General features: G+C 41.0%; 1 protein-coding gene across 2 annotated transcripts in view; it reads right to left on the reverse strand.

Annotated features, from left to right (window-relative positions):
- Positions 1-15,760, reverse strand: part of cdkn2c (cyclin-dependent kinase inhibitor 2C (p18, inhibits CDK4)) — a 30,369-nt gene extending 14,609 nt beyond the window's left edge. Inside the window, exon 1 of one of the 2 annotated variants that reach the window (XM_036141237.1) lies at positions 15,742-15,760. The gene's annotated coding sequence lies outside the window, so the exon portion shown is untranslated. Of the gene's footprint in view, positions 1-14,585; positions 14,763-15,741 lie in introns of those variants that run through there. The other variant, XM_021324253.2, reaches the window with a different exon arrangement.
- Between the last annotated feature and the right edge of the window lie 11,184 nt (positions 15,761-26,944).

Consider the following 26,944-nt stretch of genomic DNA (forward strand, 5'->3'; position numbering starts at 1 on the left):
CCAGCGTGTCCTGGGTCTTCCCCTGGGCCTCCTCCCGGTGGGACGTGCCCAGAACACCTCACCAGGGAGGCGTCCAGGAGGCATCCTAACCAGATGCCCGAGCCACCTCAACTGGCTCCTCTCGACGTGGAGGCGCAGCGGCTCTACTCTGAGTCCTCCCCGGATGACTGAGCTCCTCACCCTATCTCTAAGGGAGAGCTCAAACACACTACGGAGAAAACTAATTTTGGCCCTTGTATCCGGGATCTCGTTCTTTCGGTCACGACCCAAAGTTCGTAGGTCGACCGGTAAATCAAGAGCTTCGCCTTTTGGTTCAGCTTTATCTTCACCACAACGGATCGGTACAGCGCCCGCTTCACAGCAGACGCCGCACCAATCCGCCTGTCGATCTCCCGCTCCATCTTCCCCTCATTCATGAACAAGACCCCAAGATACTTGAACTCCTCCACTAGGGGCAGCACATCCTCCCCAACCCGGAGAAGGCACTCTACCCTTTTCCGGTTCAAGACCATGGTATTGGATTTGGAGGCACTGATTTTCATCCCGGCCGCTTCGCACTCTGCTGCGAACCGCTCCAGTGAGAGCTGTAGATCACGCCCTGATGAAGCCAACAGGACCATGTCATCCGCGAATAGAGACGCGATCCTAGGCCACCAAAACGGATCCCCTCAACACCTTGGCTGCGCCTAGAAATTCTGTCCATAAAAGTTATGAACAGAATCAGTGACAAAGGGCAACCTTGGTGGAGTCCAACTCTCACCGGAAACGAGTCCGACTTACTGCCAGCAATGCGGACCAGACTCTAAAACCGGTCGTACAGAGACCTGACAGCCCTTATTAAAGGGTCCGGTACTCCATACTCCCGGAGTACCCCCCACAGGAACCCTCGGGGGACACGGTCGAATGCCTTCTCCAGATCCACAAAGCACATGTAGAATGGTTGGGCAAACTCCCATGCCCCCTCCAGAATCCTGCTGAGGGTATAGAGCTGGTCCAGTGTTCCACGGCCAGGACGAAAACCACACTGCTCTTCCTGAATCCGAGATTCGACTATCCAACGGACCCTCCTTTCCAGAACCCCTGAATAGACCTTACCAGGGAGGCTTAAGAGTGTGATTCCTCTGTAGTTAGAACACACCCTCCGGCCTCTCTTTTTAAATAGGGGGACCACCACCCCAGCCTGCCAATCCAGGGAAACTGCCCCCGATGTCCACGCAATGTTGCAGAGCCGCGTTAACCAACACAGCCCCACAACATCCAGAGCCTTAAGGTACTTAGGGCGAATCTCATCCACCCCCGGGGCCTTGCCACCGAGGAGCTTTTTAACAACCTTGGCACCCTCAGCCCCAGAGATGGGAGAACCCGACCCAGAGTCCTCAGGCTCTGCTTCTGCAACAGAAGACGTGTTGGTGGGATTAAGGAGGTCTTCGAAGTATTCCGCCCACCGACGCACGACGTCCCGAGTCGAGGTCAGCAGCACACCACCCCCACTGTAAACAGTGTTGGTACCGCACTGCTTCCGCCTCCAGAGACGCCGGATAGTGGACCAGAATCGCTTGGAAGCCGTACGGAAGTCTTTCTCCATGGCCTCTCCGAACTCTTCCCACGCCCGAGTTTTTGCCTCGCCGACCAGCCGAGCCGCCTGCCGCTTCGACTGCCGGTACACATCAGCTGCTTCCGGAGTCCCACAGGCCAATAAAGCCCGGTAGAACTCCTTCAGCTTGATGGATTCCCTCACTGCTGGGTTGCCGCCGCGACATGCACCGACAACCTTGCGGCCACAGCTCCGACTAGCCGCCTCAACAATAGAGGCGCGGAACATGGTCCATTCAGACTCAATGTCCCCCGCCTCCCTCGGGACGTGTTCAAAGTTCTCCCGGAGGTGGGAGTTAAAGCTCCGTCTCACAGGGAACTCTGCCAGACGTTCCCAGCAAACCTTCACAATACGTTTGGGCCTGTCAGAGAGTTTTAAAACTGAAGAAGATATTGAGAACTTTTACCGGAAAATGACAGATATTTTTGATCAGAAAGAGCGCCGCATGGACTTAATTTAGCGATAATTATTCATCTTTTGATTTGTAATGAAATGTGCGTAATGTGTGTGTAGGAGCCATTTCTCTATTTTTGTTTTAGAACTCAGATTATTTAGTTCATTTGTATTTATTTGGTTATTTGTTGCATTTAGAATACAGTTGTTTAGAATACAATTATTTCTTAGTAAATTGTTTAATTAGTTAATTGATTTTGTTTGGGTTTTGGGTGTGTCTGGTGTATAAATACATGGACTCCAGGTAGCTCAGGATGGAAAGTGGGTGGGCTTATGGTTTTTTACCAGTCTTCCAGTGCTGCAGTCTGGCAGTCTACCAGTCCTTTCAGGAAGCAAGTCACTCAGCCTGGTTAGTCAGTGAGTAGCAGGTGAAGCGAGCACAAAGGCTGAAACCAGGGCAGCCAAGGCAGCAAGTAGTTTTTCAGTTTGTATCATGTTTATTTTTTCCCTGAAGAGGCCTGGAATAAACTCTCAGAACTGCATTTTTTGACGCATTTTGAGAATTTTTTGTACTGCGTAAACCCGGAAACCCACTATTCATCAAGTAACTATTTGATTTACATTTAATTTTTGTTCGTTTACTTTTAAGTTTTTCCATAGACAAGTAGTCACTACAGTGTTATAGTTTTATAGTTACAAAATGCAGAAATCCATCACAACTCAAACTGTTACCAACCAAATGACAAATAATTTAGTATTATTTTCAAAGATAATACTAAATAATCAAAGAATCAATATTTTTTTCCATGTCTCTTGGTGAATTAATTTGGCTCAATCAGTCTCCTTCAGCATTTTGCAATGAGTCTACTCTGTGTCAGGACCCTCTGAGCTGGGGACTCGTTTCTGTTTATTGGTCTCACCAGTGTTTCCCTGATTAGCATCTGTATTTAGGTTCCTCTGTTTCCCCGTTGTCGGGTCATTCTGTGTTCTGCCTTCTGCTTCCCTGTGTGCGTCAGTCTCCTGTGCTCCCAAGAAACTTGTAAGTCTCCAGTTTTCATTAAAATTACTTTGTTTAACCCCCATGCGCCTGTCTCTGCCTCGTTGCCGCCTAGGTCCTCGCCTCCCCAATCTTGACAGAAATGACCCGACCAAAAGAGGGCTAGGCAACAGGGCTGAAAAGAATCGGGCTGTGTAATCAGCTCTGGAGGCAGCCCCTTGTGCAGCAGCCTCTTAGCCGCTCCGGGGCTCCTCTGCCACCACTTTGGCCAGCTTGATCCTTGGGACTCACTCGGGAGGACGCTCTCCTCCCGCCACTTGGAGAAGCAGTTCAGACCACCCAAGATCTGCTGCGAGGTCTGTCGGGTCAGCTGACGGTTGCTGTCCTCGCCCGCGGGCAGAATCGCCCTTCTGTTCCCCTGATTAGCATATGTATTTAGGTTCCTCTGTTTATTTCCCCGTTGTCGAGTCATTCTGTGTTCTGCCTTCTGCTTCCCTGTGTGTGTCAGTCTCCTGTGCTCTCAAGAAACAATCTTGACACTCTGTAGAGTGAATATATTTGTAAATCTGACTCTGATGACGTCAGTGCCTCACCAGCTATGAACCCTACCACACGCCACTGCCTGGGTCCTATTTGTGTAGTCTGAGGGTGTTTGCCAGTTAAAATGTTGTTTCCCATAGGTTGGGGAAAAGAGCTCAGTCAAAGTGTTTTTTTCCCAACGGATTATTGTGCAGGGGTGGCTTATAAATCCCAGAGTACATTTATCAGACTGAATGTTTATGTGGAAAGTTTTTGTGTGGTGGCAGCTGCCAGAAGAGGCATAAAGGTCATAATAAAATGAAAACTGAACCATGATTCAAGCATATCAGATTGAGTTTTAAACTAGAAATTTGGAGTCATGAGTAATTGCTTCCTTTTTTTACTGGCCACAAAAGAAATAAAAGTCCTTTAGTTAGTCTCATTTAAATTCAAGTTAGTTTTCCTGACATTCGAGGCATTTCTACCAAGTACTTGATAGCTTGAAACGAACTGGACTTCTAAAGGACACAGCAATGTTCTTCATGTAAAGGGTAAGATTTATAAATATCAGTAGTGTATTAGGCTGCATCATACAATTTCTCAGAGGCTTTGTTAGTTTTTCAAAGACTTGAGAATAGTTTCTAACCTTGGATTTTAAGAAGTGTGAAATGTTTCCAGTTTGTCACTGAATGTGTAGGCAGCTAAACATCAGAGTGATGTCCTTCTGCTCCCACGTGTGCTTATAAAGGTAAAAAAAAAGGATCCGTTCGCCTGCAGTGGTTTCCACACACACACACACACACACACACACACACACACACACACACACACACACACACACACACACACACACACACACACACACACACACACACACACACACACACCTTGCCCAATATCATTTCAGAAGAGGAAGTCAATTTCACAAGTTTTCGCTTTCTTCACTTCGTTTATGTTGACCGGGAGATGGGAAATGCAAGTTCCAACAGAACATCATCAGCTGTGTCTTTAAGAGTGGGGATTTTGTTGGTTTATTTCCTGTCTCCTGTTGCTTTGTCTTATAGGTCCCAGACGAAATCCGGCAATTATCAGGCATTACACCACTGCGTTATAGCAGTAGTCTACGTGATACATAACTCTGCTTCGACAGCAGGATGAGCTCACGATCACCTCACGAGGGCCGACTGAATTTCAAACGTCTGATTTTTCATTCAACTGTACGATTCCTAATCAGGAAGTGGTCGTGAAGCCAATCACCCCTCGTTACCCTCTATATACTACATGACACAGGACGCACAATGCAGCTGCAACTCGGCGCGATCCCAAAAAAAAAATTATAATTCTCACACGTTCTCACAATTCTCACACATTGACACTTCTGTCTTTTTCCTCCTACTGTTTACGTTTGGTTTCCGGATAGAGGAGTCTGACAAGCGCAATCTCTCTACTGGGCTGAGTCTGACGTGTGCTTTTTAGACGCACAGTGTGAGCAGTCAGATCGCATCAGAGCATCGGGCCGTACAGTGTAAGAACAGATATCGTGAATTCTGAACTTTTAAACCCTGCGGTTTCATCGTACAGTTTGAGCTGTATCTGTGTACAACGATTGAAAATATCGTACAGTGTATGCCCGGCTTTAGAACCTGTCTGTATGCAAGACGTTCTGATTACATTTGGTTATAAAAGGACAAACGCGACCTTTCCTCTGCTCCTCTCTGCTGCTCTGTCCCCACTGCCATACGCTCCCCTTTCCTCTTTGTCCTCCCTGAGAGTCACAGCCACGTAAATATAAAAATTATGTGTTTGTATCCAAATGCGTTATTGTGCCGTTAATCAACAAAACGGTGTGCTCTGTACTCCGTTGTAAAACTCCTTGTTTCTGTTTTTAGTAATGAGCTCCTAGCCAGCCGTGTGGAACAAAGGTCAGGCTAGAGAATTTAAAAACAGACATCCTTGGTTTGAATGGAGGGGCAGAAAGTTAGGTAAATACCAGCAAACATGGGAACAAGTTAGGGCTGGGCGATATGGATTAAAAAATAAATCTCCGATTTTATCATACCAAATCCGATTAATCGATTTTTTTTCCCCTCCTTTTTGTTTCATAAAAAGAAATTATTTTAAAGCCTTGCTTTTATGTCAAGCATTTTGTCAGGGAGTTGACCTGAATTCAACGTGCAACTAAAAACAAGGTGTGAAACATGCTTGGAAAACAAGATGGTAGCCGTGCCATTATAAACAATGAAAATATAACAAAACATTTGCTGCTAGTGGTATTACACATTGAGCTAAGAACAGGCTTCACTGCACTTGTGAACTTCAAACTATGTAAAAAAAAAAAAAAAAAGTAAATAAGTAAATTAAGTACTTTGTATTATGGTAAAAAAAAAAGTTTCCACTTAACAATATTTTGACAATACATTTGCCTAAACATATATTCAGCATCACATGCTGTTCTCTTCATGGAAACCCAATGAGTGTATTAGCAAAATAAAATCCAGATTTTCCAAAAATGAAATCTTAAAGAATTGTAAATTCGAATTAATCGATTAAATCGATTTATCGCCCAGCCCTAGAACAAGTGTGTATATGAAGTTTAGTGCATCAAATAAATCTGTGCAGGTTACAGTAGCATTTATTTATTGTCATAATTCAAAAGTGGTAAAAATCACAATATGAATATATTATAGCTTTAATTTGCTAATGCGAAGAATAGTTGTCCGATAATAAGAGATTTAAGACTTTAGTTTCGGTAAGTGCCAAAATAAATAGACCTTCAATTAGATCATGAGGATCTAATTGAACTACAATGGTGTCAATATGGGCACTAGTTTACACTCAAGTTATTGTCCCATAGAAATTGTGGAATATATTGCAAAAAAATATATAAAAATGCAGACTAAAATTGTGAACAGTATAGTGTTGTCTTTTAGCAAACTGTCAGTTTTCAATCGATGCGGCTACATCTGCTAGTCACAAATCTGTTATGATTGTCGGTGTCAAAGCCTTCATAGATGAAGCTGCTCCTCCTGAATTTATGTTTCTAGAGCTACTGGAGCTGGAGAGCAAAAAAGCCGAAAGTAGAGAAAAAGCTTTTATAAACTGTATAAATACTGTGGGCTGCACTGATGAGAGGCTTAAAAACAACTGGTTTGCATTTGTTTCCGATGGAGCTAATGTTATGTTAGGCAGAAACTTGGGTGTGGCAACCAGGCTGACTGCAAGGCATCCTAATCTCTTCACATGGCACTGTATGAATCATTGTCTAGACTGGAGCTTGCTGTGTCAGGTGCTGTAGATGAGGACAAAGCCTCCATAGATGTAGATGTAAATCATTCATAATCTGTATAGACAGTTCAGTAAAAACTCCAGAGAACTTTTGGAAGCTGCACAAGTAGTAAGTTCACACGTCCAAAGAACTAGACCCATTGTGAGTTCTGAACACACAGTGGGTGGCAAGCAGCTTCCTTGCTGCAAAGGCAGTGTGGAGGCCCTATGGTGCACTCAAACACTTTGAAAATGCTGCAGGAGACCAAACAAGGACCACAAAAGAAAGGCAAACTTATATAGGGCTTCTATGTCGTCTACAAAGCAAATAATTTCTTTTTGACCTCAGATTAATGTATGATGCACTTTCTGAACTGTCAAACCTGTCCAAGCACAATCTATGACACTTTTAAAAGCAGAACAGCTAAAATGCACAATTCGTGTGCTGAGGTCTTTCATAGACTCCCCAGGGGGGAAATCTGTAGAAGCCATTGAACCACAGGCTTCAGGACATTGTGGGTCTGTTCTCTTAGTGTCAAATTCTTAACTAATATCAACAAATTAGGTAGCAAATCAGTTCCTCCAAAGCTTGATGAAGCTTCTCTCGTTTGAAGGTGAAGTGTCTCTCGTTTGAAGGTGAAGTGCTACACAATCTAAGCATACTTTATAAAAACAACTGGCCATCTAAGATATGGTGAGACAGAAGTAAAGCGACTTTGTAAGAGATTTAATCTTTTTCACAGTGAAAATAAAGCTGTTAATGCCAAGAGAGATTTAATTGAGGACCAAAACAAAGAACCTGAACACCTTAATCCACTGATCACTTGCATGCAAACCATTCCATGTAGCACAGCTGAGTGTGAAAGAGGGTTTAGCTTAATGAACAATGTATGTACAGATAAAATGTCTTGTTTGTTGTTAACAAATGTGAGTAATTTCATGATGATCAGTATAAATGGGCCTCTTATTAATCTTTTTGAGCTGATAAAGTATGCAAGTACGTGGTGAAGACAGCATCACTCTGCAACACCAACCAGAAGACTCATGAAGCCTAGGGAGCTTGAGAACAAATGTATTGGGAGCATTTTATAAGTACATTGAGTTGTAAACAACTGGAGTCAATTGTCCCTGCAGCTCAGCAGTCTCCTGCCACCCAGCATGCCTCCGCATGTTAAAGAGGACAACTCAATTTCCTCATTAAAAACCTAGAATCAATGAGTCACTGCCCACGATGAGTTAACAGATGTCACAGAGGATGAAAACCTGTGCAACAACTAAAATATGCACGACAGCAGCTCATCCTAAATATTACATGAGGTAATCTGCAAAATCACTCAGACATTCTCACCTCAAACATGCAGATTACTCAGAAAATGCAGGTTACTCTGACTATGTAGCACTTTTTAAATTTTAAATAAAGCAATCCTTTGAAGCTGCTTTTACTTATGTGTAGAACTATTACAAATATGATAGTTTTTTATATAAAATAAGAAGTGCCGGGAAAATATTTAAAACATCTCCATTTTCTAAATGGTACAAACTTTACAAATTAATAAAATGTGAAAGCTAAGACGTAACAGAGTTAACATCACTGAAAAACAAATTAGTCTGCCTTGTAAGGAAAGTTTAGACAATCGTTGGGTGCATTTCAGTGGTCTGGTTGGTTTTTTTAGTGTAGGTGGCTGGGCTTCTGTGCCAGATGTTTCCTAGTCATGCTGTGAGTCACAGTTTGTGTTAAATTCCTGTGTTTAAATTAGATTTTTCTAATTCACTAGTATTTATGGGCATTTCCCCCCCGCTGGAAAAGTCATTCAGAAGTTTGTGCTGCAGAAGTCGGCACTGAAACGGTTAACAGGTTTTATGGTTAGTTATGACTTCTGTTCTTACTCTTTGAATACACATGAACATGTTTTGCTTATGTACATTGTATTATACATTCTAAGCGTTTTCAATGCATATCCAACAGTTCTACAAAGTTTTACATTTATTCAAATACAGTATAAGCAGACAAATTTTGCAACGTTAAAAATGCTTAAAAACCAAAATAAACTGTTGATTCAAAATGCGCAAATCTGTGTACTTTTGTTTCTAAGCACAGTATACCCTCTACTACACCACAGCTTTGTAGTGAACCCTCCAATACAATGTTTCTACAACAGGATTTATTTAACTTTCTTCGTGTTTTGGTCTGAAAAAAGCACAAAAAAAAAGCAGAGGTTTTTTTTTTTAGATAAGGGTTCAAACAAACTCCATGTTCTGGGGCCTCATTCACGAAAGAGCGTCTCTTACTAAAAGTTGGCGGTGGGGAAAATCCTGAAACTTGCGGTGCACTGAAATAAATAAATTAATAAAGTAAAAAAGAAAAAAAAAAAAAAAGAAAAAGAAAAAAAAAATCAGCTACGAAACCGTGCGTAGACGGTGACCACCGGCTTTGCCTTGATTCCCAGCTTGAGACAGAATCGGACGCACCTGCACGTTTATCTTGGGCCGCCCTGCCCGTCTTCCCCGCATATAGTTGCACTAGGGATACTTGTATTAAATTACAGCAAACCAACAGCTTATTGGGCGACATCGGCGAATCAATAAAGAAACTGGATGAAAATATGAAGTTTGTCTGGTCGTGCACGCTTTGTTCTCTGTCTGTTAAATTGAAACGGTGCAGCAGCTGCAGCATTGAGCTCGGTTACAGCTTAATGCTGATCATTGAACGTAATAAATATAACTCCAATACTTCGATGAGAAAGTCTGCCCACCCACCACACACACACACACACACACTGTGGAGTACTTTAAATCTTTAAGACGAACCACGATAAAAATTACATAAAAGTCAGCCGTCGTGCTCGGAACCTGTTCTTATTTTATTTCAAACAAAACTATTGTGAGAATAATAATAATTGTTATGATTACGATAGCGGAGTTGAGCAGGATTTTAGTATTATGAGTGCAGTCGCTCTGATTACATTTGGAAATCGGCTCCTCGCTGCAAATGAGAGCTTTGGTTTAGGGGACGTTTCTGAACTGTCTCCGTCCCCCCGTTTCAGGGGACAGGCTTAGGACGACACATGACAAATACCCGACATGTCAGTCAGCTCCGCCTGAAAAGCTCCTGTTGCAAAGACCGCAGTGGAGCTTAAACGGCACGGGGGACGCATTTTTCCTCCCGGTTTCCCGCTAAGGATGGGGCCAGTTAAAAAGTAACCCTGGGTGATTTAAACCGGCTAAGCTCCTAATCACCACCATCATCATCATGTGCCAGCACATCAGCAGGATGTCTCAAAACACGCTGCCTCCGCACTCTTCCACCGGGGGTGTCCTCCAGCAACCCAGTGAAATGGCTACGTTTGGACCTGTGGACTCAGACATACTTTAATAATCCCAGGGGGAAATTGTCCCAGGGGGACAAACGAGGTACTACACAATTTGAAAATGAGACTGGATTTCCTCCCGCAGCTCCAACGCTGCCAGCGTGGCACGATTACGCGCAACTTTACGCATCGATGTATGGACGTGTAATCCAGGGCTGTACGATTTTTGCCAAAAATATTTCAATATATTTCAACCACAATTGCGATTGCAATTTAATTTAGACTTTTCTCTGCATTAACCACAAGCAACAAAATGGCCTGTAGATAGTTTGTAAACAATGAGTATTCAAGACAAGAAATTTAACTCCTTTTATTAATCAGAATATTCTTATTGAAGAGAATAGCTTTTAAGAGAATGGCTTTTAATTGAGTAGGATATCGATCCTACAACTTCACCTTCAACATATAGTAAAAGTACAACCTACAAGTCTATGTATTAAACAGTTTGACCGGTATTTAAGGCTATGGTGAGATTCCTAAAAGTTTCTGGTAAAATAATAAATAAGTATGATCATATAAAACCAATATTTAAATTATATTATCCCACTGCTGCAACTCTCTTCCCTTCCAAGTGGAGGCAAACCTAATTTAAACATATTTCGACGTGTCTTTACAAGGCAAAAAAAATTGCAGACCTCTGATTTGGAAATTGCGTCTATTAATTGTCCAGCCCTAGTGTAATTGTCTCCACTTTAGGAATAATCACATCTGATTTGTTAGGAATTAATCTGCTGATCAGCAGACAGGCCGATGCATATTTATATCTACATGTGACAAAAACAGATCAATTTCAACTTTACATCTGCTTGAGGCTGTTTGCATCATTTTGGGCCGTGTGACGTTATTGTATGAGGCCAAATGTGATTCGTTTTCTGGAATCTTATGTGTAAAACCAACTCAAAGTAGTATACAATTGTTAAGTAGAAGGAAAACTATAAATGATTTAAAACATTTTTGACAATTAAACTAAAAAAAGTGCGGTATGCAAACATATTCAGTCCCCTTTTCTCTGGGTGCCAACAAACTCATTCAGAAGTTACCTGATGATTGCTAATGACTGAATGGAGTCCACCAGTGTGTGTGTAAGATAATCTCAGTACAAATACCGCTGCTCTGTGATGGCTCCAGAGGTTGGTTACGAGAATTTTTGGGAGCAAAAAAGCATCATGAAGTCCAAGGAACACACCATGTCAGGGATAACGTTGTGGAGAAGTTTAAAGCAGGCTCAGGCAATGGAAAGATTCCCCAAGCAGTGTTCAATCCATCATCTGGAAATAGAAAGAGTATAACTGTAAACCTACCAAGAACGTCCACCTAAACTTACAGGCCGAACAAGGCGAGCACTGATCAGAGATGCAGCCAAGGTGACTCTGGATGAACTGCAGAGATCCACAGGTCTGGTGATGGAATCTGTCCACAGGACAACTAGTCAAGCACAGCACAACTGAGGTCTTTATGGCAAGAAGAAAAGCTATTGTTGAAAGAAAAACATAAGAAGTCCTGTTTGCAGTTTGCTAGAAGCCATGTTGGGGACAAAGCAAACATGTAGAAGAAGGTACTTTGCATTTTGGCCAAAACTTTTGATTTTGGTCATCCGACTAAACGCCATGTTTGGTGGAGAACTAGCACTGCACATCACTCTGAACACACCATCCCCACTGTCAAATATGGTGGAGGCAGCATCATGTTCTGGGGTTGCTTAACTTCAGCAGGGACAGGGAAGATGGTCAGAGCTGATGGGGTGATGGATGGGGTCAAATACAGGGCAGTCTTGGAGTCTGCAACACACTCGAGACTGGGGCAGAGGTTCACCTTCCAGCAGGACAATGGCCCTAAACATAAAGCCAGGGCAACAATGGAAATGTTTAAAATAAGACATTCATTTGTCAGAATGTATTGCTCAAAGTCCAGACCTAAACCCAATTGAGAATCTGTGGCAAGAGCTAGAAGCTGCTGTTCACAAACACTCTTAATCTAATCCGACTGATCTTGAGCTGCTTTGCAAAGAATGTGCAAAAATATCAGTCACTAGATGTATAAAGCTGGTGCAGACATACCCTAAATTTTAAAGGCCTAAAAGACTTGCAGCTGTAATTGCAGCAAATGCTGGTTCCACAAAGTATTGAATCAGGAGGGCTCAATACTTTTGCACAATGCCATTTTCAGCTTTTTATTTGTAAAAAAAAAAAAAAAAAAAAAACACGTATAATTTTCTGCTTCACAATTGTATACCACTTTGTGTTGGTCTTTCACACAAGTTTCCAATGAAATACATTTATGGTTGTGGTTGTAATGTGACAATACATGGAAAAGTTCAAGGGGCATGATTACTGACAAGCCACTATAATCATGAACCACTCAAATAACCTTGAAGACACAACCAACTAAAAGCATTGCTGTGTTCTAAGTCTTTTTCAACCGCCATATAGGAAAAATAATAAACACAAAAGGGCACTTTTTGCACTGTCTACATTAGACAAGTTTAGACCTGACCTTGAGAAACCTGTTAAGCTGCATCCCTATTGTTCCAGTGTGCTCAATCATAATGGAGAAATTAAATTGAGTCTCGCCAGATGGATTTCGTTCCGCCGAGCTCCACGCATCCATCTGGGATTGCTCCATTGAAGATGTATTTCAGGAGGAGGGGCCTCATCAAAAAAAATTCTTGCATATGATTAGATAAACCACTTGTCCCTCATCTTTACTGACGTGCTACTTCAACCACTCACGTCAAAACCAACCCGTGACACTGACGAGAGCAACACAGTGAAACCAAAACAGAAAGCCACCATCTTGAATATGGCACAATGTCTGTAAAAGACAGATGTTGGTGTTCTTTTAAAGAACTAACCGGATTTTTCAGACCATAAGGCGCACCAAATATTCTTCCCATATCATCCGGCCCCTCCGCGGACACACACACACACACACACACACACACACACACACACACACACACACACACACACACACACACACACACACACACACACACACACACAGCAGTAGCGCTGTCTCTGTCAGGATGTTTTTTTTTTTTTTTTTTTAAGTATAGTATAGAGGCCTTTTGATCATAGCAAAAATCAGATATCTGTAGATAGACCCTTCCAGCCAAACTTTTAACATCTGTTATGATCAAATATTTCCGACTAACTTAGTAAGCCCTTTTGAGTGACTTTTCAGCTTCGACAAACATGATCCAGTCAGCAGTAAATTGCAGACTGTCTGGCCCAGTGATAACGCAGCTGCAGCAGCCGTAACACCCCGGCACCTGATGAGTTCTAGCAGAATTAAAATTGGCTCATAAGTTCTGATGAACCGATTGCACAGATGAAGTTTGGAGGTGTACTTTCTCACCTAAAATCATCTTAACAACTTTGTGATAAATTAAGGTTATAAAATTGATAGGTTTGTAAACTCATCTCCTTATTCCACCCTTGAGGTGAACAGTTTTTCTTACTGCACACAAACCCACCCCCTCAACAAGCCCCGACAAAGCAGAAAAGTACTGGGTCGGTTGGCGGACCAACGCCCCAGGAAGGTAAATTAGTAGGGTAAATGTGTATGGAAACACTCCCCCGCGGAACTACATCCATTTGGACACACACACACACACACACACACGCACACACACACACACACACACACACACAGCCTAGTTTTCTCAGACAGCTTTATTTTCAAGGGCATAGACATCATCTCAGAAGTGAGAGGGACATATTTTTTTCAGATGACTATTGAGTGATTTATTATCCTAACCTCTCCAGTGGCTTAGCCTTCTTTAAACTAACAAATTATAAAGTTTTAGCTCCCAAACTGTGGTAGAGTTGAGACAATGACCATCTGACGTCTACAGGGCAAATAGCCTAAATAAAAACATTAAACATCAGATATTTGCTATAGAATTTTTTTTTCCTGTAAGCAAAGTTCTGTAATTATTTGCCTACAGAAATTGTAAGGAAATGGTACAAATTCAAGTAGCAATTGAACATGGCACAAACTTATACGAAATAGGAGCAACAAGGGAACGGTAATAGGCCACATCATTTATTGGCATGAACAATGAAAGTAGCATGATACTAAAAATCTACATTGTAATCAAATGTAACAAAGTCCAAAACGAATCAAGAAAAATGGCACGTGTATTCCTGCTTCCATTAAGAATGCAAAATATACAGACGTCAGATAATATCTGAAAAAAGAAACAAAAATCAACAAAGATCCATCCCCTGCTCTATCTTCAATGCTTACCGCCGGAGAAACCGGTATTCAGCCGGACACAGAGCTTCGTTATTAAAAAAATTTATTGCAAGAAGTGAATAATGGCAGACGAGGCATGCAATAATATGCAGGAGCTCAACGGATATATGCGAATAGAAGAAGCAGACAGTGACAGACTTGAACAGGTACGCAGGCCGACGGCTCACCAGAGCAAGCAGCAGGAACTCACGTGAAACAGGGCAGATATGAGCAGCACGCAGGCACTGGAAAACCTCCTCAGTGAGGGCCGATCGTAGGCAGAGAAACTGGATCCCACAGGCTGAGCAAACAGGAACTGGGAGCGTCAATGCAGCTTTGCATTAGAAAGAAGACGAGACCTCAGTAAGGCATGTGGAGCAGAGTGGACTCTAATTATTTCAACAGGTGGATCTGATCTAACTGGGGACTGCGCTGATTGGGTGGATGGCCAGGAGGTGACTGAGCTGATATAATAATGGCTGAGAGGAATGAAGCAATATTGCAGAATAGTCCAAAAATAAACACAAAACCATGACACTATCACTGTCTGCAGGCTCTCCTTGACAGTCAGTGCTGCAGCTTGGCCTCTGTCCTGACACATGACCTTCTCCCTGGGCTAACTAATACAGATTAAACATATTTTAGAGTGTGGATGAGAGTTATTATGAAGTATCTGTGTAAACCTTCTCCTGAGAACTGCTTGGTTCCTCCTTGCAGATAGATATATTTTAGTCAGCGAGTTGTAACCTCTCCTTACCTGTGAAGGCCTAGTATCATTGTCCACTGCTGCTGGTTTCTGTTCTCCTTACTTCTGATTTTTCTATTTTGGCACTACAGATGTTTTTTTTTATTTCATTTCTCTACGCAGAAATGAAATATGGTTGTGCTTTCTCTCGCCATGAATTAACTAGCAAGGGATATAACAGAGGTCACAGTAGTATTCTTGTTAACTAGCCTAACATGATATGGATTGCCATAGACATAGACAGCTTTATCTGTCATTTGTCCTGGCATGTATTGCATAATCATCATTTAACATTATCTGCATTATGTTTGCAACAGCATTACCCAACTTACACGGTTTATTTAGAAAAAATAGGTTTAAATTTTCCTTCCTTTTATTGGCTCTAGCTGGTATGTTGATATGCGCGCGCATACACACGGTGAAGCGCTGCACGTCTCCCGTCTGATCCACGGTGACGGCAGTACGTTAACGGTGCGTTTAAAGACGGCTCGGAAAAACGCGTTACAATTTGCAAATAACGGATTGAACGGTTGTAGCGGCTGAAAAATGTGTGTGTGTGTGTGTGTGTGTGTGGGGGGGGGGGGCGAAGCAGACAGTTTTCGTTTAATTTAGCCTTCTTTACCCGTTTAAGGTTCCATCGCCAGCATCAGAGCGGTGTTTTCCTCCTATTTGGCCTCTTGGGAGTCTGACGGTACTTCCAGGAGGCCGGTGCAGCGGCAGGTTCCACTTTTTGGTCAACGTCGGTGGCACCGATGGTCTATCAGCACGCGCGCAGAGTCCAGGAACCCGTCTCGCGCACCGCTTCGGGAGTCACGGTGAGCCTCTGGGCCCGATGGCGTGAGGGTCAGTGCCTTGACCAGTGAATTGTGTCCCAAACTCACCGCCTGGACACGAGGAAAGCAAAATAATATTAGCTTATTTTAATTAAAAAAAGTTGTATATGGCCCTGTGTGATCCAGCCTTTGTTTATCTGATCATATTGCTCATTTTAATCTTTAATATAGAGCCGCAGTGTGTCCGCATTGAGACAATATTTCCCGTATTTCACTGCCAACAAGTAATTTTAGAAACTGCAAATGAGTTTGATGTAACTGTACGAGCTTTAGAAAAATACTGTTTTTATTTCCCTACCAACTCCCCCAAACACCCTCCATGAACGCAAGTTTTCCGTAATAAGCAAGTTAGTTAAATAATGAATCCTTAAAAGCAGTGTTGTGTCAAACAAACATAAGGTTTATTGGAGGGTCTATTTTTACATGTGGTTGTGCCTCGTTTTCCAGTCATTATATTGTGACCTTAAACAGAAACATTTAAATAATACAAATTTTTAATTCAGAGCAGTGGCTGCTTATGTTTGTATTTATTTGTTGGTATTTAGATAGACAACTTCCTGTTTTTCATTTAACTGAAACACTTTGTTTTCTGGTTATATGTAGCACCACTCTAAAAATTAGTTTTTATGCCACGTTCAAGTCATGAATCAGGAAGAATATATATATATATATATATATATATATATATATATATATATATATATATATATATATATATATATACACACACACACAAACTGCTGTATAGGTTTAATGCTGACCAAGAGAAAGATGAAACCTCTTTTCTAAAGCACTAAAGGAGCAGGAAGTATTGCTCATGACTTGCAACGGTAAGAAAAAGAAAAAGTAGCAAGTGTTTGCATGCATTCTCTGAGTGAGGTCATTGTTCATGGAAAAAAAAAATTCAAACACGAGCAATTTTACCTCATAACTCTGCACACATTGCTGACCTAGGCCAACCTCAGCTCAGGCACCGCCTTTTCCTGTTGCTGATGACTGGGAAAGGTGGTCAAGATTTTTCACATACCCAACTGCAACTATCACTGTAAATACCATAATTGAACTGAAGACAGATTGCATCTATCTATTGTATGTGTGTGTGTGTGTGTGTATATATATTTCTTGGCCTTTCTTCCCCATACTGATGCTCAGTTTGAACTGCAGGAGATTCTCTTGACCATGTCTACATGCCTAAATGCACTGAGTTGCCGCCATGTGATTGGCTGCTTAGAAATTAAGTGTTAACGAGCAGTTGGACAGGTGTACCTAATAAAGTGGCCGGTGAGTGAGTGAGTGAATATATATATATATATATAAAAAATTAGTGTAAAAATATACCTATACACTTTTATGACAAGTCTTTTATGCTATCGCTGAGTTATATACATTTTAGACAATGTATTCACTAGCTAACGTCATATTTGAAAAACTGAAAAAGTATTTTAAGGTAAAGGTCTTCATTAAACAAAAGAAGTCCAGTTTGCCCTCCAGTTAAACACTTAAGTAAAGAGTATCATGTCCTGATAGCCCACTACGGCGAATGAGCTTTTTTTTTAGGGCTTTAAATGTTTATACTGCATTTTCTGCATAAGGAGCTAAAGACTACCGCTGTTAGAAACCGATTTGATGTGCAACAATATATAGACACTATAATAACCGAGCCAGAACGAAAACAAGCTGAGACTTGGACTGTAGCACGTGTCTTCCTGGTGTTATTGTGACTCCACATCTAAACACATATCACTGACTGTACAAACAGGCCTTAAAGCAAATTGAATGACTTGACTGACAGAAATAAAGCCCGATCAGCAGCCCATAATATGATGTCATCAACTGTCATTTGGCGCTCATTTTCAAAACAAATAAGTAGAGAACCCGTGTCTTACTGTATTCCCACATAATCCTGCCAGATCGTCACTTGAGGGTGGCAATATCGCTGAATCATTGCGAGGTCTCCGTTCATTTCCAGAGATGACTCCCTCTAGTCGCAGAAGATGCTGTCATATCGTCATCCGACAGAATGTCTTTAATAATAATGCTCAGAATTAGAAAAATCCTCCGCTGAAGTACGGGCATTGGTGGATTTTTATGTTGTAGAAGGGCTGTGTGAAGTGCGCCTCTTAGTTGGGCTTCAAGAACAAATCAGACGTGGATGCTCTGTTTGAACTTGTCACCAAAATAGATTCAGCTCGCCTGATTGGACAAAGCAAATCTAAATAGGCGGCGACATAACTGAAAACTGGAAATGGGACACCATCTTGTTATAACAACGTGACTGCGTGGATTTCTGGAAATGGAGGATTCAGTCCGGAGAGCACGGCCACCATGGAGCCTGTGGATATAAAGCCCCCTCAACCACTCATTCATTTAACGTCATTAAGAAGCAGAAAGTGAGCAGTTCGGCCCATGTTAGAGAGCCACGTCTCTGCTTCACGGCTCAGCGCCTCCCCCTGGTGTCCACATTGAGGTACTGCATCAATTATGTTGGCGGCGGCCCAGTTTTACTGAAAAACGTGCAATAGCCCTAATTAATTCTCAACCATACGTTTTATTTTGTCTATTTACTTACATTGACTGGCAACCCGTTCACGTTTCTCCCAGCAAAGAAAAAAAAGTGACCGTCATTCCCCGTACTTTATGTGGAAAACTCGACAATTAAAGAAAGCAGATGCATTTATATGCATTTTGATTAATACAAGTTGGATTTATCGCCACACATAACCCCGTCTCACTGAAAACCGTGTAACTCCACGTTGATTCACAGAGAAAAGTAGTATTGTTACAGTTTGGCTCCTCAATTTCAGTCCTGCGTTTTATTTGGTCTGTTCATTTACATTGGTCTGCAACAAAGTCATGTAACTATAACGTTTTCCAAGCCGAAAAAAACAACAACAATCTGGCTGCCATTCCCAATACTTTATGGGGGAAATTCGACATTTATTGAAAGGTTCTGCATTTCCATTTTGCTGACTCTTTTTGTAAGAAGTATCCAAAATATTTTCATAATTTTTGTTCAAAGAAAGTAGACAATCTTTCATTCGTTAGTTTCGTTGAAGATTGCAGCGCATTCTCAGCAAAATATGAGTGTTACATTTTCTACCGTTGTTACGGTGGTTTCTATGGAAGCGGCCGTACGTCACTGACGCGTGCCGACATTCCCCGTACGTGAAAAAATACAACATTTAAGGAAAAACATCTGCAGTTATATGCATTTTGATAACATCTCTAGTGGGAAGTGTGCATAATATTTCCTCAATCTTCGTTCAGGCAATGTAAACAATCTTTAATTTATCAGTTTCGCCGAAGATTTCAGCGTGTTCCCAGAAAAACGTTTTCTGCGTGACTGTTATGGGCGCACAAATTCTACGTCACTCATTGCGTCGTTGGGCGCCGGTTCGCACGTCAACGTCACCGCCATATTGTATGTGGCAGAAAAAAGTTAAGTTCTGTTGTAGTGAACGTGGATCAGAGACGATGCCTCATTCCTGTGCTGCTTGGAAATGTATTCGGGCTGATTTCACTACTTGTATCTGCCTTCTATAAACTAAGGCTGCACCATGTTATAAAACTGGACACACTAAAGCTGCAGAGTGGCAACACTAAGAAAAAGATGTGCAAGACCATTCTTTTTCAAGGTTTTTAGCTTGCATACAGTACAGACTATTGTATTTAGACATAGATGTGCGCATATATAGATTTTCAAGTATCATATATATATATATATATATATATATATATATATATATATATATATATATATATATATATATATATATATATATATATATATATATATATATATATATATATACATTTGTCTGTGTATATGTGTATGTGTTATGACTATAAGGATCAATTTGTTAAATCTAAACATTGTGGTCTTCATTATTTGAAAAAAAAAACAAAAAAAAAACGTGTTACACGTTCGCAGCATAGGCAGAACCCACCCAACGACGCGTCTACGTATCTGATGTCTATGTATTTTTTGTTCTCTTCAAATCTTTCAGCCTAAAGACATACAACGTCGGTAAACATGAATTAAGGTCAATTACTGAATTTAAAGAGAGACAGAGCTGGAAAGAAAATACAAGATACAAAATGAAAATAAATATCTGAAATAAATAACACGTATAACAAAGAGCACTTAGAAGTCTGCTACATGTAGGTTAAAATGATTAAGTAATTTGATTGTTTTGATAGATTTATTGATTTTTTTTTAAATCTAGTTTTATATGTTTATCTACAGAAGCGTATTGCATTCACCAAAGAAAAAAAAAAATCAGACAGCTTATCTCATAATTACGAGTTTAGGAACTCGTAATTATGACAGCTTATCTCGTAACTGTGACATCTTTTCTCACAATTATGATATCTTATCTTGTAATTATGACATATTTTCTCATAGCTATGACATATTTTCTCGTAATTATGAGATAAGATGTCATAATTGTGAGATAAGCTGTCAGTTTTTTTTTTCTGTGGTGAATGCAATATGTTTCACCAAAAGGTTATGATTTTGGCCAAGTGATTTTGTGTAGAATATGGAATATGACAAAGCCCATCTGTTCCTTGGCCATGTCTGCATTGCTTGGCATATGATGAAAAATCACTTTAAAAAAAAGAATAAAATAAGCAGTAAAGTTTCTGGAACATGCACCATTATGTAGTCCTTTCTCTTAATCACATATTCCCAGGCACACAGAAGTCCTCCATTAATCACAAAAATCACACACTAGCAGCAGAGCATGCACCAGGGTAGAGCATCAGCCAACCCCAGCTGAACCTCAGCTAATGACAAGTGCAGGCAGTAAAGAAGGAGTTAGGACTTCACAGTGGGGACAGAGAGCTTAATGTTTCATTCCATTTAGGTTGGAAATCATAACTATGAGCTGGGAATGATGTAAAACCGAGTAAAATGTGTTCCAGTCAACAAAGTCAGGGTCAAGATTTCAAAATAAAAACAAAAAAAGGTCAGGATTCAAATATGGTAACAGCCAGGAAAGCTGTTGTTTTGTTTCTGGTCGTTTAAAGCTGTACTTTCCACATACCACTTATAATTTGTTTGATGAATAGTAGCAGCTGCTGCATGAAACATTGATTTTAGACGCACTCTTACAACTGTGTCTTGTAAAATAAACATGTCTTCATTACAAGCTCACTGTTGTTGACGTGAGGAGCTGCCATACTGGATCCAGCAATCAGCCCAAAATACTTTCTCTGACTTTCTGAGGGGAAAGTCTGACTTTAATGGCCGTTCCAGTTGATTCTTCTGAATGGAAGCCATGATTTCCAGATTCCCATTACAAATGGAATGCAGCATAACTTTTGGGCTTCATTTGTTCGCTGACACAGCTGCCTCATGCCGTCTCGATTGAGCGGCAATAGGAGTTACCTGAGGTCTTGGCGGGGACAACTGGTGAAGGCCAGACCAAATTCACAAGCCGATCTTCCATCCATCCATTATCGATACACGCTTATCCCTCATGAGGTCGCGAGGTGTGCAGACTTTTACAGGCTTTTCCTTTTTGTGCCATCGAAGGACCATTGACCGGGTCCTTCGATGGATGCAGCCCCTGCAATTGAGACACACCCAAAAAACGACATTTTTAGGGAATTGGACCAAGATGGCAACAAAACAACAAAAGAGAAGAGAACTGTTAAAAAATGCTCTCCTACCGTCCGGCTGAAATAATGGTGAATGCAACTCAACACCTAACACACCAGATAAACAGAAATTGAAGAAAACTAGGAATGAGCCGATGATTTAAAATGAAGAGCCAACATTATCAGGGGTATAAAACACCACAATTTCAGCAGTCAATTAATGAGAGAATTAAACCCTTGTCGGTTTTCTTTGTCCATTAGAGAATTTTTCAAATCGATGGCTTTAAAAAGTCATTATAATTTTGCCATTAAGAAGTCAGAGATCTAAAATAAAATAAAATAAAATACCTCTGTGCAAGAACGCTGTAAGCTTCTGGACCAGAAACTGGGACTGAAGTTCCAGCTGTATCGTGAGCGTAGCAATGGGTCATTGTTCTGATGGTGATTATGCTGAATAGTTTGGAGATTAGTCAAACTAAAATGGCAAGGAGCAAATCATGGTCGGAAGTGAGTAGTGGGGAGCAGAGCACTTCAAGGAAAAATGTTAACAGGAAAACAGCTAAACTTTTTGGAAATGGTAGCCCTGAGGATGGTAACTGGAAGAATGGAAGATAATATGGGAATCATCCACATGTTTTTGGCATATACTGTGTGAGACACGCCTTTGTTTTGCTAGTAGCTCTCACTCCAGTTCTCTGGAGTCCTAAAGCCTTAGAAACAACTTTGTAACCTTATCTAGACTCACAGCTGTCAGGGACTATGTTTGTAATATGTTCTTGGTATAATGTTTTGCTTTTTTATTTCATGTTGCAAGGGAGGTTGTACGAGAATTCTCAATTTTACAGATCTGATAGGCATTTCTCCTGTCCTTCATTAGGCCTAAGGCTCCATCCTTGGTCTTCTTCTGTCCACTCTTTAATTGCTCACATTTGGTACTATTTTTGCCTGCCTTTTCACTTATATGCTATTCACTGTCAAATCTATTTCCTTTTAAAATATAATGTTCAGCCTCGTCTGGATTTTCTCTGGAACATTGGGGATGGCCCTTATTTCCTTGGATTTCATGAAAAAAGACTGAGGTAATGCTTTTTAAATGCTGTGGTTCCAGTTATATCCCATCCTTGATTTCTCCTCCCTGTTGCTACGTAAAGAAAATAAAGCATTACGAATTTAGGTGGGAAAATGGACCCCAGCCTAATACATGACTCGCATGTCCACAATGTGGTTAAGTCATCTTTCTTTCATTTAAGGGAGCTATCAAAAATTAAGCCCCTCCTGCCTGTACACTGCCTACCAGACACAGTGATCTATGCTTTAACCACTTTACGCCTGTATTACTGTAAGCTTTTCTTTTTGGTACAGCACTTTGGGCAGCCGTTATGTTGTTTTTAATGTTCGTTATAGATAAAATGGGGAGTGGTCTAGTGGTTAGAGTAGAGCGATGGAGTTCTGAGAAGTCTGTAAGAACCTGGTTTGATCTCTGCAGCCTGCCACCATGGGTGCCTTACACCCAGATTGCTCCCCAGGCACTGCAAGAAGGGAAGTAAATTTAAGTAAAATATTCTTGAAATGGGTATGTTTTTCTTTGATTTGAGCAGCTAAATAAGACTATTTGCCAATGGGATGAGTATTTTTACCCCTAAAATAAGATAATTAGATATCCTGCACTTGAAATAAGATGGTGGAGATGAATTGTTCTTATTTTAAGTGCAAATATCTCATTCCATTTGCAAATAGTATATTTATCTGCTCAAATCAAGGACAAATATACACATCTCAGGAAGATTTTACTTACTTTGAGGTCCCTTTTTGCAGCGAGTATGGCATCCCACTGGCCCCTAAGGGATGGGTTAAATGCAGACACATTTACCCTCTGTGGGGTTATAAAGTGAAATATTTCAATTCACCCTTTAAAAACTTTTTTGTTACTGTCATGACCTACCTGCCTGTGGAAGTTTCCAGCACCTTCTTCCTCAGCCCCCCTCGGACTCCACTCAGCCTAATCATCCACCTGCCAGCTTCTCCATATAAACCCTCCTCAGTCTCCTCTTCGTCGCCGGTCCGTCTCGTCGTCTGACACAGGCGTCTCTCATACTCCCTCATCAGAAGGACTCTCGTCTTCCTCTGTTAAGAGACTTTGTTTCCTGACCGCACTCCTTCCTTGGATTCCGCTCCAAGCTCCACTAGGGTCCTGTCCCGAAGCTCATCTTCCAGCCTTGTGTTCCGCCTCAGGGCTCACCAGCGGTCCTCCAGCCTACTCCCGTCTGCTCCATTCCGGTTAAGACTCTGGTCCTCGTCATCCACAAATCATCTGTCTTCAATAAACCTCACAAGTTAAGCTTGTTGTGTGTGTGTGTTCGGGTTCATCGTGACAAATCATGACAGTTATGATTTTCTGATCTGAAACATTTAAGTGAGACAAAAACAATGCAAAAAGCAGAATGAATGTATTAGGTTTTTCACACTTTTTCACAGCAAAAACTGAATTTTCACCGTCACCACTTCTTTGTCCCTGACCCTGGTGTGTAGATATTTTTTGAAACATGAGGTAATCGGTTGTGGAGTTACAACACCGACTCAGTCCTTCATGAGAATGTCACAAACATTATGAAATTAAAATTCTCAGAAATTGACCACAAGGCGTTTCACTTCCCTGGGCATGAGGCTGAGCAGACAAACAACAGAATGGAAGGAAGGACAGACAGGAAATATCTTACAGTTTTACGAACAAGCATGCGTAACCGTATGTAACAAAAGATTTGTCAACATGGGAGTTGAACTTTGATAATTTAGTGCCATGCAGTCTTCAGGTTGTATTGATTGGTCACGTTATAGCTACAAAATAAACAGTTAAATTAATTATTGCATGTTCACCAATTTATGGTCTCATGTCAGATACTTATACACTGGGAATCGATAGAAATCTCATTCTACTAAAACTAAATTTGCCTGTAGCAGACATTGTAATGTTTTTTTCCTCTCATGCTTGTCACCCACAGCTTTAGACCATATCTCTGTTTTTCATAATTCAAGAGAATGAAGTGAATGAAATTAGACTTAGACTTAGAGACCTAGACAAACTTTATTGTCATTTTGTATGCACAGAGTGCGTACAGAACGAAATTAGGTTTGCATGCAGCTTGAGAATTTCAGTGAATTGCAGTGGATTTCAGAATAAGTAACTTTGCAGGATAATAAAGTAACTTTGCAGGAAAATAAAGTAACTTTGCAGGATAATAAAATAACTTTGCAGGATAAATGAAGTAACTTTGCAGGATAAATAAAGTAACTTTGCAGGATATAGAGTAACTTTGCAGGATAGTAAAATAACTTTGCAGGGCAGTTCCAGGATAAAGTGCAGAGTGATTTCACAGTACAGCAATTGAGATGTAAACAATGCAGGACACATGTGATACAGAGTCCAGTTTTAGCTTCAGCAGTTCAACAGTCTGATGTCAGCGGGGAAAAAGCTTTTACAGAACCTGGAGGACCTGCAGTGAATGCTGCGGAACCTCTTCCCAGAGGGCAGCAGGGAGAACAGTCCATGGTGGGGGTGTGTGGGGTCTCTGATGATGTTACAAGCTCGGGAAACACATCGCTGTGATGAAAGGTCCTTAATGGAGGGAAGAGGAGCCCCAATGATCCCTTCTGCTGTCCTCACCACTCTTCTCACGTTCTTCCAGTCGGCGACACTGCAGCCTTCTCACCACACAGAGAGACTGCTGGTCAGAATGATTTCTATGAAAATAGAACTACTTGTTGTCTTATAGGATACAATTTTTAAAGCTCATACTGGAAAATAGAATAGAAATAGAACATCTTTTATTGTCCCACAGTGGAGAAATTCAACCCAGCCTGACAGAGGTATTTGGCTGATCATTGGAGAGATCTGCTTAAGTAAAAGTCCATTCAGCTGTACTGTCATTATTTCAGAGGTATTTCAAGATTGAACAAACAGAAGCGAATGAAGTTGCGCACTCTGATTTTACCTGTTCTTCACCTGGGGTGAAAAGGAAAAGAAGGGCACACTTTCCTTCCACGGAATCTAATAAAATGCTCAGTGTAAGAATAATATCAGACACAACCTTCTTGTTCTGCAGTAGTTCAGGCAGTGTGAACCAGTCCTACACACAGCAGCGAAGGAATAAGTTATACGCTGACACCTCTGCTCATGAGGGTGTACAGTCCTGTGTCTGCAATGGTGTATTAGGAAATCTACATGGGAATACTAAATGCATATTGTTTGGTCTCTGTGAATAAGTACTCAGCACTTTGCAGTGGGGGCATGATAATTTTATTTTTATTTTTTACCTTGGGGATCGTGTTCCAAAGGTAGCCCATGATTTTTGACATGTTTCTGTCAGGGACAGCATGAATATAGAGCATATTGATAAAAATGTTTTATTTTATATACATTTAAGAACCATGGATTTTTTTTGCACCTTTGGCTACATCACAAGTACAAACTTCAGTGTATTGCATTGGTGTTTTATATGATAGGCACAATGTAGCACATGCTAGTGGAAAGTACTATAGAAATTAGACAAAAAGGTTACAACACATTCATGAAGATATGGTTCACCACCTAGGACAACGTCATTAAACATTGATGCAATGCATTGGTTCATATAAAAGCAAGTTCATGACCTGAACCTAATTTAGAATAGGTGGCAAGACAAAATTGATGTTCACAGACGTTCCCCCACATTTCAATCGTGCACTACTTTGTGTTAGTGTCACACACGCAATCTCAATAAAATACATTGAAGTTTCTGGTTTATAAATCAACAAAAAGGTGAAAAAGTCCAAGGGGTATGAGCAGTTTCACACAGCACCGTTTGTCATCGCTAATGTCAATCTTGAAAGATAACGAACAACACTATTGATAACCCACCTTCACGATCATGTTTTTTTTGTGTGATGTGTCATCTGTGACTGAGCTGAAACATTGGGTTGACTCATCTAGATGAACGTTAAGAACCGGCCCTGATCTGAAAAGGGCTTCTTTGTCCTAGTAATGCCAGAGTTATAGATATTCAATTAAACTGTACCCACTTTGTTTTGTGATGGCTAAAAGCCAGCACATAGTATATGCTGAAGACCTGCAATTACGCCACAGTAGCAGGTAGTAGTGAATGAACAACCAGGATCATACCGTTGGTAACATTGGTACTTTGTATGCACACATACTTATTAAATATCAGAATCTACTACTTCTAAATCTACTGGTGTGTGAAAGCCGTTTAAGAAATGCTACAGAGTAAACAGCTGTTTGGGAAGCGAAAGAATCGTCTCTTTTATCTTCTGCCTCGAGCCAAATAATCCGAATCCCGGAAAAGAGCCGGAATTCCCTTCATGTCTTCTCTAGAACGTTTTACGACGCCGAGG

Source organism: Fundulus heteroclitus, chromosome 9 (genome assembly GCF_011125445.2).
Source record: "Fundulus heteroclitus isolate FHET01 chromosome 9, MU-UCD_Fhet_4.1, whole genome shotgun sequence".
Lineage (NCBI taxonomy): Eukaryota > Metazoa > Chordata > Actinopteri > Cyprinodontiformes > Fundulidae > Fundulus > Fundulus heteroclitus.